The following is a 12443-nucleotide window of genomic DNA, read 5'->3' on the forward strand; positions in this document are numbered from 1 at the left end:
TGCAAGCCTGCCTCCTGGCCACCAGCTCTCAGTCTTTCTCTATCCATGAGTCTACAGTCCTCAGCTGTTCGATGCCTTAATATCATCATCTCTGCCTCCATCTCTGGTGTTGCTGCTTCTCTGGATAGCATCCCACATTCCACTCATGCTCTTCTCCCTTGATGGTCCTAGGGTCCTCTGTTCTTGGAATGTAAGATTAACTATTCCCCCCTTTATGTTACAAAACTTCTACCTTTACAGTTGTGACAATTGCAATTAGGCCTGATAGCAAGTACTCACTATTGAATCATAAGAATCTTATCCCCCATCTCCTTTCAGCAGACATGTCTAGACAAGATGAAAACTATTCAGTGGGGGTTCTGCTTTCCCCTGCACACTCTAAAACTAAACTCCCTCTTGAAAACTTGTAAGCCAGCCACTCATGACTTTCTCACCTCCTCATTTTAGGTAGCCAATGTAAAAGTTGCCTATTCTATCAACCATGTGTACAGAGGGGATATGTTTGATCCTTGATGTGAAGACTCCTTCCCTCTCAGTTGGTATTTTGAGCTACTACATCCATAAGTATTGGTCAAGTGCATCAAATTATAGCAATTTACACTTATTTCCTTTATCAAATTTATCTTCATCTATTTGAATTCTGATCATGAAGCCATGGAGGCTAGGTCAAATGAGTACTGTCTGCAAATTTGAGTGTTCTTGTGCCCTCTCCCCTTACTTCATGTCAGTTGGATGCTTCACTCTCAGCTCTAGCCCTCTGTGGCTATGTCATTGTACTTGGGCTCAGGTGTCCTCAGGTCTCACCACACTTCGGACCAACCAGCTCTTCTTCTCTTTCATCTTCAGGTCGATGGGAGTCTATGGAATGTGGTTGACCTCAGCCCATACCTTCATTGCTGCGTTTCCTCCTCTTCCACTTATCAGTAGACCAACATGGTCACCAGCAAACTTATATGCCTGCTCATGTGTTCCCTTTGAGTTTCAGTCTTAGAGGGAGGTTTGTCCTGAAAGGACTTGATTGTTCCCGGGAAAACAACTTGCTTGTTCTTGTAGTAGCAAATCACATTGCCATTTTTGTTTTGGATTTTTCCTGCTGATCTTTCTTTAAAGAAGCATCTTTTGTTCCTCTAACTGCTCCAGGCTGGTCTGCATGTCCTTTCAAGTGGAAATGTCCCACCTCAGAAGGTTCTGGATGGGGTTCAGGATTCCACCTAAGGTTCTATACACTACAAAGGCCTTGCAAGAAGCCTATTTCACTGGGGAATTTCTATAACACCTTTTATGCTTTCTTAATATCTCAAATTGTTTTATAGTGAAGCCTTCTTTATACACAAAAGTAACTTTTATTTTGCTCTTTTCATGTATACATCATTCAATATTCATATTGCTTCTGTTAAAATGCCTCAAGTTAGTTTAGATACAGAAAAAAAAATGAAGAGTGGAAAGCAGAAATATTACCTTAAAGGAAACTTTAACTTTACATTTTCTTTCAAAAGAGAATATAAACCATTATGATTTTTTTCTACAAAAATGTGTTTATACAAGTTTTTACCATGCTAAAGTACAAAAAAAATTTTTTTTTAAGTAGGTAATAAAGGGCAGAATTGCTTAGGCTAGTAGACATGTAGTTTTTTATATGTCTAATTTTTATATAACCTTAACAACTTTTCAGGGCAATTTTATCTCTCTAAAACACTAAGATATATATAAATTATCCTGTGTTTAGGAAAATACAGACTTCACAGTAAATCAGTAGATAAAAACATAGCATTTTACTACAAATTACTGCCTGTACTGCACCAGAGTACAAAGCTATTTGAACTGCAAGGTCGGCAGTTCAAGCTCACCAGCTGCTCCTCAGAAACCCTATACAGGGTCGCTATGGGTCGGAACTGACTTGACAGCACTTAACAACAATCACAGTTTTCAAGATATTCCTTATAAATTGGTAGCATCTAAGCTGACTTTCCCAGATAAAGAAAAATCAAGGATAGCTTCTGCTTTGCCACCGTATTCTCTTAAACGTACTGGAAAATTTTTTCCAAAGGTCAAACATATGTGACTAATTTACAGTTAAAACTTCCCAAGTGAGGTGTCCCTGTTGCAAACACTAAGAATGGGTGGCTGATAATCTAAAAAGTGTCCCTGAGCCAGGTCAGAACATGTCACAAGTTACTCTCACACAGGGCTGAGAAAGAAATTTTCCTCACAAAAAGCATATTTGGAAGGGAACTGCTTTCCTAAACCATTAAGTGACCTCTTGTCACCTACCTTTATGTACTACTGTTACCTTCAGAGCAAAAAGCCACTATTCTTTGTAACCTAACTACCACCACCAAAAAGAAGACAATTAAGCAATTGAAGCAATTGAATAAAGTTATAAGCATTATTATTTCTAATGAAAACAAAGGTGGTTTTGCCTCCAAAAATATAACAATAACTTCCTGAGTGATAAACTCCCCATGGCCAAACCCCACCTTCTCCACCCCATTTCCTGTCATCATTTAACCTTGACATCTGTCCCAATTAGTGACAACCATACTCCAACCATCACTAGTGCCACACATGGATTATTCCTTTTGTGTGTAGGAAGAGAAGAGTCATACAAAAATCCGTTACTATCTAGTTGGCTCAGATTCACAGCAGCCCATATTGTACTTCATAGAGTTTTTAATCACTGCTTTTTCTGAAGTGGATCACCAGACTGTTCTTCCAAGGTGCCTCAGTGTTGACTTGATCTGCTAAACTTTCCATTAGCGGGTGAGAATTAACCATTTACAACACCCAGGGATTCAGAGGCTAGGAATGGAAGGCAGTACAACTTTGCTGAGTTTGTGACTATCTTGTTTATGTTTCTTGGGTCTTCGGACCATATCCTACGGGCACTTCCAAGTAAGGGAGACATAACATGAATGGAACCCTTTATAATGATACCAATTGCTCACAGACAGTTCATAATTTTAGGTCTATAAACTTTCAGGAGAGACTGTAATAATCTTTCACACAACCTTGAAGCCAAATGATCTATTTGCTAATGTATTACTGAATTACACTAGAAGACAATCAAGGTTACAGTTGCATTTTTTTTTTTGGGGGGGGACTCTATCTTCCCCCACACACTCTTAAACTAAACTCCCTCTTGAAAGCTTGTAAGCCAGTCACTTCGTGCCTTTATCACGCCCCCTCATTTTACGTAGTCAATGCTTAAGTTGACCTTCCCTATCTACTCTGTGTACAGAGGGGATAACATAGATACTTGATGTGAAGACTCCTTCCCTCTCTGTTGATATTTAGAGCTACTACCTCCATGAGCAGAATCCTGGTGTGGCGCTGTGGGTTAACGCACCAGACTGCAAAGCCATTTGAACTGCAAGGTCAGCGGTTCAAGCTTACCAGCTGTTGCTCAGAAACCCTATACAGGGTTGCTATGGGTCAGAACCAACTCAGCGGCACTTCACAACAACAACAACACCTCCCTAAGTATAGGTCAAGTTCATCAAATTGCAGCAATTTACCCTCATTTCCTTTATCAAAAATTCAGTTTTTTTGGTTTTTTTTTTTATCTTCCTCTAGTCGAGTTCTGATTATCAAGCTATTGAGGCTAGGTAAAATTGGTACTATCTGCAAGTTTTGGTGTTCTTGCGCATCTCCCCTCATTTCCTATCAGCTGGATGCTTTGCTCTCAGCTCTAGCCCTCTGTGGCCATGTCCTTGTCCATGGGCTCAGGTGTCCCCAGGTCTCAACACACTTTGGACCAACCAGCCCTTCCTCTTCTCTCTCTCATCTCCAGGTCATAGGGAATCAAAGGAATATGTTTGAACTCAGCTCATTTCTTTATTGCTGCCTTTTCCCCCTCTTCCACTCATCAGTAGACCAATGTGGTTGTCAGCCAGCTTACATGCCTGCTCATGTGTTCCCTTGAGTTTCGATCTTAGAGGGGGTTTGTCCTGAAGGAACTTGATTGCTTGCCTTCATGGCTTCCCAGCAAACAACTTACTTATATTCTTGTAGTAGCCAGTCATACTGCCATTTTTGTTTTGGTTTTTCCTGAGGATCTTTCTTTGAAGATGTATCTTTTGTGGCTTTGTTCCAGGCTGGTCTGCCTGTCCTTTCAAGTGGGGATGTCCCACCTCAGAAGGTTCTGGATGAGGCTCAGAATTCCACCTAAGGGCCCATATAAAGCAAAGGCTCCACAAGAGGCCTATTTCACTGGGCAAGTTCTAGAACCCCTTTTAGGTATTCCAATCAGTTATAGGCTGAAGACGGGCTTATAAGCTTTTTGCATTCATGTTTCCCAACATTCTTTTCTATCCCACTCAAGTGTCTATTTTACAATAGTAGGCAAGGGAAACCAATATTCATAAGACAGCCAAGCATCTTAGTATTATTTCCCCTCTTCAGACTATGCCTTGATCTACCATTGCATTCTTAAGTTATTTTTAAAATATCATTTTCCCTATTGGAATTGTTTTGTGATTAGCATGGAAAATGTGGCTATATAATTTGTGACTATCTCAAATTTAGCTGACTTAGTGGAAATATTTCTGTGGAATTACATGAAGCCTTTTTGTGTGTGTGTGCAACCTCTCTATTTGACTAACATGCTCTGACCATGCAAATGAGGTTATCTGAATGTGATTTGAATCATTGAAGAAATACACTATGAAATTGCCATATCCCCAAGTTCGTTGCTAGTATTGCATATTAATTTAGAAGAATCTCTGTCAAGAGGAAGCAGTCTAACTCTTACTTTAATTTTTTCCAACAATCATTGTGAGCTCTAGTTGAATATGTATTTCTAAGAAGATACACATATCTTTTGGTTTTTGCTACTACAGAATGTTTTATCTTTGCAAATGCAGATATTTCTGAAAAAAAAACAGATATTGCTTATTAGACAATTTTTAAAACTTTAGTTCTGGTAAGTTTTATGGTTAAAAACATTATTTTTATCTTTTGATTTTTCTGATGTTCCTTTGATTGGGTCTAAGGATAATTAAGTGCATATAGATCGCAAGTTCAAATCTCTACATCTTTAATTTTTAGGGGCAAGACTTTATTGCTCTTCGCAATTTCTCTAACTTGTCAAATCATCCCCTGCTTTAAAAAGAATATTTCCAAACCTCTGCTCAGATCTATTTCCCTCCATGGGCTTGTAGTGCACAAGTGCAGCCCCTACTCCATCCAAGTAGCTTCACTGATCAAAGATTACCTAGTGGTCACCTACTCCAGAGCTCCCATTGGCCTTTCAGCTTTGCTTTTTTGGGGAGTGGGACATTTTGATCATTGAAAATAAAATACCTTCCGATACATATAGGAGCCCTGGTGTGGTGCTGTAGGATAAGCACTGGACTGCTAATCACAAGATCAGAGGTTCAAACCCAGTACATATTTGACAATGCAAAATTTCACAATTTTTATAATTCACTATTGAATTATAAGTATTTGTTGTTGTTAAGTGCTGTCCAGTCAGTTGTGACTCATAGTGATGCTGTTTCTAAGTAGCAGCTGGTGGATTTGAACCACTGACATTGTGGTTAACAGTCCAGTGCTTAACCTACAGCACCACACCAGGGCTCATAAGTACAAGTATTTGAAGGTGTTTTATTTTCAGTGATCAAAATGCTTCCCTCCCAATAAAAGAAAAGTTGAAAGGTCAAAGGAAACTCTGGGGTAGGTGACAATTAAGTGAATCTTGGATCAGTGAAGCTACATGTGGATGGGGGTAGGGACTGCACTTGTGAACTAACTATAGAGTCCACGTAAACCAACACATGGAGGGAAACTCAAAAGAATCTACAGAAAATTGATGAAAATCAATAAGCAACTTTAGCTAAACTGCTCAATAAAAAATCAATGCACAAATGTTAACTGTATTTCATATTTCAGAAAAAAATAGCTAGAAAACATAATTTTTATGTCATTTGCAGTGGTGGTGAAAAGTATAAATTCACCAGGAAGAAACTTCCAGCTGAACAAGCTCTTGATGAAACTGATGTTGAAAAAGGCTAAATAAATGGGAGAATGTATTATATTAATAGATGGGAAGATTTAGTATCAATTATTCCCAAACAGATCAATGCATTTTAAAGCAAGGTCTCAAAAGGATTCTCTCATCCCTACCAGAACTTGATAAGCTGAGCTTAAAATGAAAGCCTGAGAGTCTAAGAATAGTCATGGCATTTTTGGAGGAGAGTCTTAGCGTGTTATTACAAGACTTACGGTAAAGCTATGGTAATAAAAACTATTGGTATTGGCTCAGGATTAGGCAACCCACTGGAAAAGAATGGAGGACCCAGAAACAGACTAATTTCAAATATGGAAACCTGGCTTATGAATGGGAAAGCATTGCTGATTAGTGAAAAAAAATGGATAATTTATTAAATGCAATTTGACCAATTGGCTCTTCATATGGAAAGCTTAAATTAGATTGCTCTCTCATTCAGTAAAAACCTGTTATATATGTGGAAGAATTAAAGACTTAAAACTGCAAGACAAAAAAGGAAAACATTTCTAAGACAATTAGGAAAATATATTTGTGACTTTGGAGTTACAGACAGATTTTTTTAAGCATGAAACCAAAAGCACCAAACATAAAAGAAAATATTGATAAATTCAACTACATTAAATGTTTAAGTATGTGTTCATTAAAAGATAACTTGAAACAGGAAAAAGACAAACCACACAGTGGGAGCGGACATTTGCAATATACAAGTATATCACTAACAAAGGATTCATATCCAAGATATATAAATTAATTAAACGAATCTATAGGGAAAAGACAACTCAATGGGAAAATGGACAAAAGGCCTGAAAAAGGTACTTTCCAGCAAAGGAAACACAAGTAGTCCATAAATAGGTGAAAAGATTCACAATCTCATTTAGTAATCAAGGTAATGGAAATGAAAGCCATCAAACCCAAAACCACCCACTGTCATCAAGTCAACTCTGACTCATAGTGACCCTGCAGACAGAGAAGATTGCACATCTTTCTAGGAAAAGACAGTTTCATCTTTCTCCCACCCAGCTGCTAATGGGTTTGATTCTCCAACCTTGTGGTTAGCAACCCTTCACTGAACCCACAATATCACCAGTTCTCCTTTAAAACTACCAATGAGACAATATTTCACATCTACCCACAATCTAAAAGTCTTTCCATGTAGTATTGGAGAGAATGAGGAAAAAATGAACATTTTCAGACATTTGTGATCACAGTGTAACATGATACAACTACTTTTGACAACAACTGGACAGTAAGTTGTAAAGTCAAGACCAAGTGACAGTTGTTGGAACAGAACAAGGGGACACTGAATAGTTTAAAATCAGGAAAGGTGTGCATCAGAATTGTATCCTTTCACCATACTTATGCAATCTGTATGCTGAGCAAATAATCGGAGAAACCGGATTATATGAAGAAGAACGTGGTATCAGGATTGGAGGAAGACTCATTATAACCTACAATGTGTAGATGATACAGCCTTGTCCGCTGAAAGCAAAGAGGACTTGAAATACTTACTGATAAAGATCGAAGACGACAATCTTCAGTACAGATTGCATCTCAGTGTAAAGAAAACTAAAATCCTCATGATTGAAACAATAAATAGCATCATAAAAAACATAACAATTTAATAAGTAACATTATAAGAAAAGATTGAAGTTACCAAGACTTCCTTATGCTTGGTTCCACAATCAACACTCATGGAAATTAACAGTCAAGAAATCAATTGACATATTACATTAGACAAATCTGCTGCAAAGATCTCTTTAAAGTGTCAAAGAGCAAAGGTGTCATTTTGAGAACTAAGGTGCGCCTGACTCAAGTCATGGTATTTTCAATGGTCTATGTGCATATAAGAGTTTGACAATGAATAAGGAATATCAGAGAAGAATCCTTGCATTCGAATTATGGTGTTGGCAAAGACTAATGATAATTCCATGGACTGCCAGAAGAACAGACATATCTGTGTCAGAAGTACAGCCAGAATGCTTCTTAGAAGCGAGTATGGTGAGACTTCGTCTCCTGTTTTTTGGACATGTTGTCAGTGAGGATCAGTCCTGGAGAAGGAAGGACATCAGTAAAGTGAAGTGTCAGTGAAAAAGAGGAAGACCCTCAATGAAATGGATTGACACAGTGGCAGCAACTAAGGGCTGAAACATAACAATTGTCAGGATGGCATAGAATTGGGCATTGGTTCTTTTCTGTTGTACGTAGAGTCACAATGAGTTATAAACTACTCAATGGCACCAAACAGCAGCAACACTACAGTGAAGTCAACATGGACAGGACCTACGACCAAGAAACTCCTAAGTATGCTAAAATACTTCCTGTACATGTGCACCAGGAGACACACACAAGCAGTTCATAACCATCTTGTTCATAAGAGTGAACATTGTTAACAACCCAAGTGTACACAAATGTTGTTGTTAAGTGTCATTGAGTCAATTCCAACCCATAGCGACCCTGTATAGGGTTTCAAAGGAACAGCTGGTGAGCTTGAACCACTGACCTTGCAGTTCAAATGACTTTGCAGTCTGACACATTAGCCCACAGCGCCACACCAGTACGCAAATAGCAGGATGGAAAAGATTGGTGAGGTAACACTATTGGATAATGATGAGGTAACAGTTATTTATTAATCATTTTCTGTAAGTCAGTCATTGCCCTGCTTTAATTGCTTTATCACTGAGAAATCACTCCAATGACAAACTTATTATTCCCTTTTAACTAATGTGGAAGTTAAGGCTTAATTTTCTCTTGATGAATAGATGATAGATCAAGAGTCCAAGTCCAAACTGGTTGGCACCAAAGTGCTTTGATTGCCCAGTGATGCCCAGCCTCAGGCTTTGCAAGCCTTCATCCAGATGCCCCCCACCCTGTGCTTACCTGAATCCTCCTCCCTTGGGGCTTTGACCACAGCCCACCTTGGCTCAGTCATGATGGTTGCCAAGATACGAGGAACCTGCTACCGTGTTCTATCTATGTGGCCAAATTTAGAAGCTTCTTCTTTTTTTTTCATATTTGACATTATTTTAAGTTTTCTCCTTCACTATTAAAGTGGTGAGTATCATGGCTATGTCCAAGTACTATTTTAACAGACAATCCACCATCTGAAAGAAACACCCAAGGCCTGTGGGGATAAATATATGATCTGTTTGGGACATGTTCTAGCAATCTGTGTTTAAGATTATTTGTATTTTCTAAAGGTTTTGTCTTTGGAGTTCACAAATAAGCAAGAGAGAGAGTTTATATGGCAACCTGCTTGAGAACAAGAATTTCACTTCTGGACTTTCCCTTTACCCGCGTCCCTTCCCTGGAAAGTCGGCGGGTCTGGTGGTACCACACGAGGGTTGGGTATTTCGTACACTTGGGTTCCTTCTTCGTAGAGGCAGGGCAAGTACGTATGAGACGGCTCCGTCTATATATATGTAGGTCCTGGGACAGGATTGTAAAGACTTCTGAGTGCTGAGGTTTTAAGAAATCTCTTGTTTTCTGAAGTCCTCATTCTCCTCCTCATACCAAGCCCGTCATGAACTTCCTGGACACCTGCTCCAGCTTCCAATCGGACCTGGATTTCTGTCCAGACTGCAGCTCGGTTCTACCTCTTCCTGGGGTTCAGGATACGGTCATCTGTGCTCGCTGTGGCTTCTCCATTAACATGCTAGATTTTGAAGGGAAGGTTGTGAAAACTTCAGTTGTGTTCCACAAACTGGGAACAGCTATGCCTACGTCGGTGGAGGAAGGACCTGAGTTCCAGGGGCCTGTGATTGACAGACGCTGCTCTCTATGTGGTCATGAGGGAATGGCTTACCATACCAGACAGATGCGGTCAGCTGACGAAGGGCAGACTGTCTTTTACACCTGTACCAACTGCAAGTTCCAGGAGAAAGAAGACTCTTGATTTTTTTCCCACTGGGCTACTCAACAATTTCCCCCTCCCCTCCTCTTCCTTGGAGAGTGAAGGATATTGGTTCCTTAAATACCTTGTTCGTGACCTTTGGTTGCATTATCTTGTTCCCAGGAGAATCTGATCTGCATGGGGAATTACCATCTTCTCAGAATACCTTAGTTAAGTTTTTTTATTAAAGTTATTTTTCTCTAGAAGACTCGACATATGTATACTATTGATTGTTGTTGTTGTTGTTGAGTGCCATCGAGTCGGGTCCGACCCATAGCGACCCTGTACAGGGTTTCCGAGGGTGTAAATCTTTACGGGAGTAGAAAGCCTCATCTTTCTCCCGCGGAGCGGCTGGTAGTTTCGAACCGCTGACCTTAAGGTTCGCAGCCCGATTCGTAACCACTACGCTACCAGAGTCCAAAAAAGTCTTAGCCTTGAAAATTCTACAGAGCACAGTTCTACTCAGCACATATGGGTTGTCGTGAGTCTGAATTGACTCGACAGTGACAAACAACAATAACATGCTGTGTAAGTTTTGTTTTTTCTGTCTCATATAGAACATTTATAATACATTAACAATCTCTAAAGCCTCATGGTGAGGTAGGAATAGCTTTGGGAAAAAACACACCGTCACAAAACATATAAAAAGTTAGGTAAAATGTTGCAGCACTGTAGACGTTTATCAGCATCCGAATTTAATGAGATGATAACTGCATTCAACTGCACCACATCTGGCCCAGAGAACAGACAACAGCAGACCCAAAACAACACACTAGGAAAGCTTCGTCAAGAATCACAGCAAACACTGAAGTACTTCATTGTGCTGTTTCAAGGCAGAACCATAACATAGCAATGTGTCTCTTTATATATAACCACAGACTCATTTATGGTATATGCCCTTCATCATCTTTTTGCCAAAGACACCAGACCATAAAATTTTTGGTTAAAAGTTTAAATTGACAAACAAAAGGCTCTTGTGCCAGTGAAAATGACTGCTAAACATTTCAGAGCTGGTTGTTGTTGTTGTTGTTATGTGCCGTGGCGTCGGTTCTGACTCACGGCGACCCTGTACAGGGTTTCCGAGGCTGTAAATCTTTACAGGAGCAGAAAGCCTCATCTTTCTCCCACGATACAGCTGGTAGTTTCGAACTGCCGACCTTGAGGTTAGCAGCCCAATTCTTAACCATTATGCTACCAGAGTTCCTTAGTAAAACAAAACAGCATGGCAACGTACTATATAGGTAGAGTTACATCAAAATGCTGCTGTTACAATTTCCATGTCAAAGATACTCAACCACTATATTTAACAGTTTCAATTAAAAAATAAACAAATAGTATAAAGAACTTTCACCTTCCCAAGACTTTAACACTGTTTTATGACTTAACTAAAACTCAATATTAATATGAATATTTTTATAGTGTAGAATTACTCTCCATATGTGTGTGTGAACATCTTAAGACAGAGGTAAGTGATGTATCAAAAGATACTTGTTTATAAACTGTTAAAATCTTCAACTCAATATCAGTAATGAACTAAATACTTTACATTAGATTCCTTAGGTCATTTCCCTCAAAACTTCCCCAAATTCAAAATTGATTGAGGATGTTAACAAGATAAAAAAAAAAAAAAAGGTATGTCACTTTTGAGGTAAGATAGTACCTTACCCACCTTTATTTGAAGTGGTGAGCTAGAAGGAGAAGAAGAAGGATGAAGGAATTAGAATTATTTAGAGAGAACTTATTTTTTTACTTGCTTTCTCATTTCACTCCGTTCAGGTTTCTTTATTTTATTTTTTATTGTAACTTTTATTGTTTTTTTTTTTATGTTTTATTGTGAATTATGTGATAGTTTACATGGGAGAACATTAGTTTTACATTCATCCTATCGTATATCGTTTCGAGTTTTTAATTGGATATATCTTACCCAACATTTGCTAAATCAACATTTTTCATGTGTACAATTCTATTTATGTTATTGGTGTTTCCTATTCCTCTTGAATATCACCCTCTTTCTACTTCAACATTAATCTCAATTACTAACATTTCCTCCTCTTCCCCCTGGCCCCAAGCATTACAGGGAAAAGAAAGACAGAGTGGAAGGGTTTAAAGGATAAAAGTACTTTTCAAAATGGCATTTGGATCATTAAATAATAATGACATAGATTGGTTGTTGTTATTAAGTGCCTTCGAGTCAGTTCTGATTCATAGAGACCCTATATAGGATTTCCAATCAGCGGCTGGTGGTTGGAACCGCCAACCAATCTAGTGCATATCCTAAAGCAGAGGAATATACATTTATTCCCATCCCATCATTTCAGTTTTCAGAGTGCTCCCAGGGAGCAGGGAGTGGCTTGGTAGAACAACTAGTTTGATCACAACCCTTCGGGGAATGCTGTGAGCACCACCTCCAGTCTCCCTCTCCTCCACTCGCCCCCACTCTACAAGCTTGTTCCTGTTGTCAGCCAGGCACCATCATCTTTGCTATTGTTGAAGACCCAAACCTGGCTTAGATTACCTTTGTGTCCAGGAGCATGCTGTTGTTGTTAA

General features: G+C 39.0%; 1 pseudogene; it reads left to right on the top strand.

Annotated features, from left to right (window-relative positions):
* Window positions 1-9527: 9527 nt before the first annotated feature.
* On the top strand, window positions 9528-9899 carry LOC102836380 (annotated as a pseudogene).
* The last annotated feature ends 2544 nt before the right edge of the window (window positions 9900-12443 follow it).

Source organism: Chrysochloris asiatica, unplaced genomic scaffold, assembly GCF_000296735.1.
Source record: "Chrysochloris asiatica unplaced genomic scaffold, ChrAsi1.0 scaffold00164, whole genome shotgun sequence".
NCBI lineage: Eukaryota > Metazoa > Chordata > Mammalia > Afrosoricida > Chrysochloridae > Chrysochloris > Chrysochloris asiatica.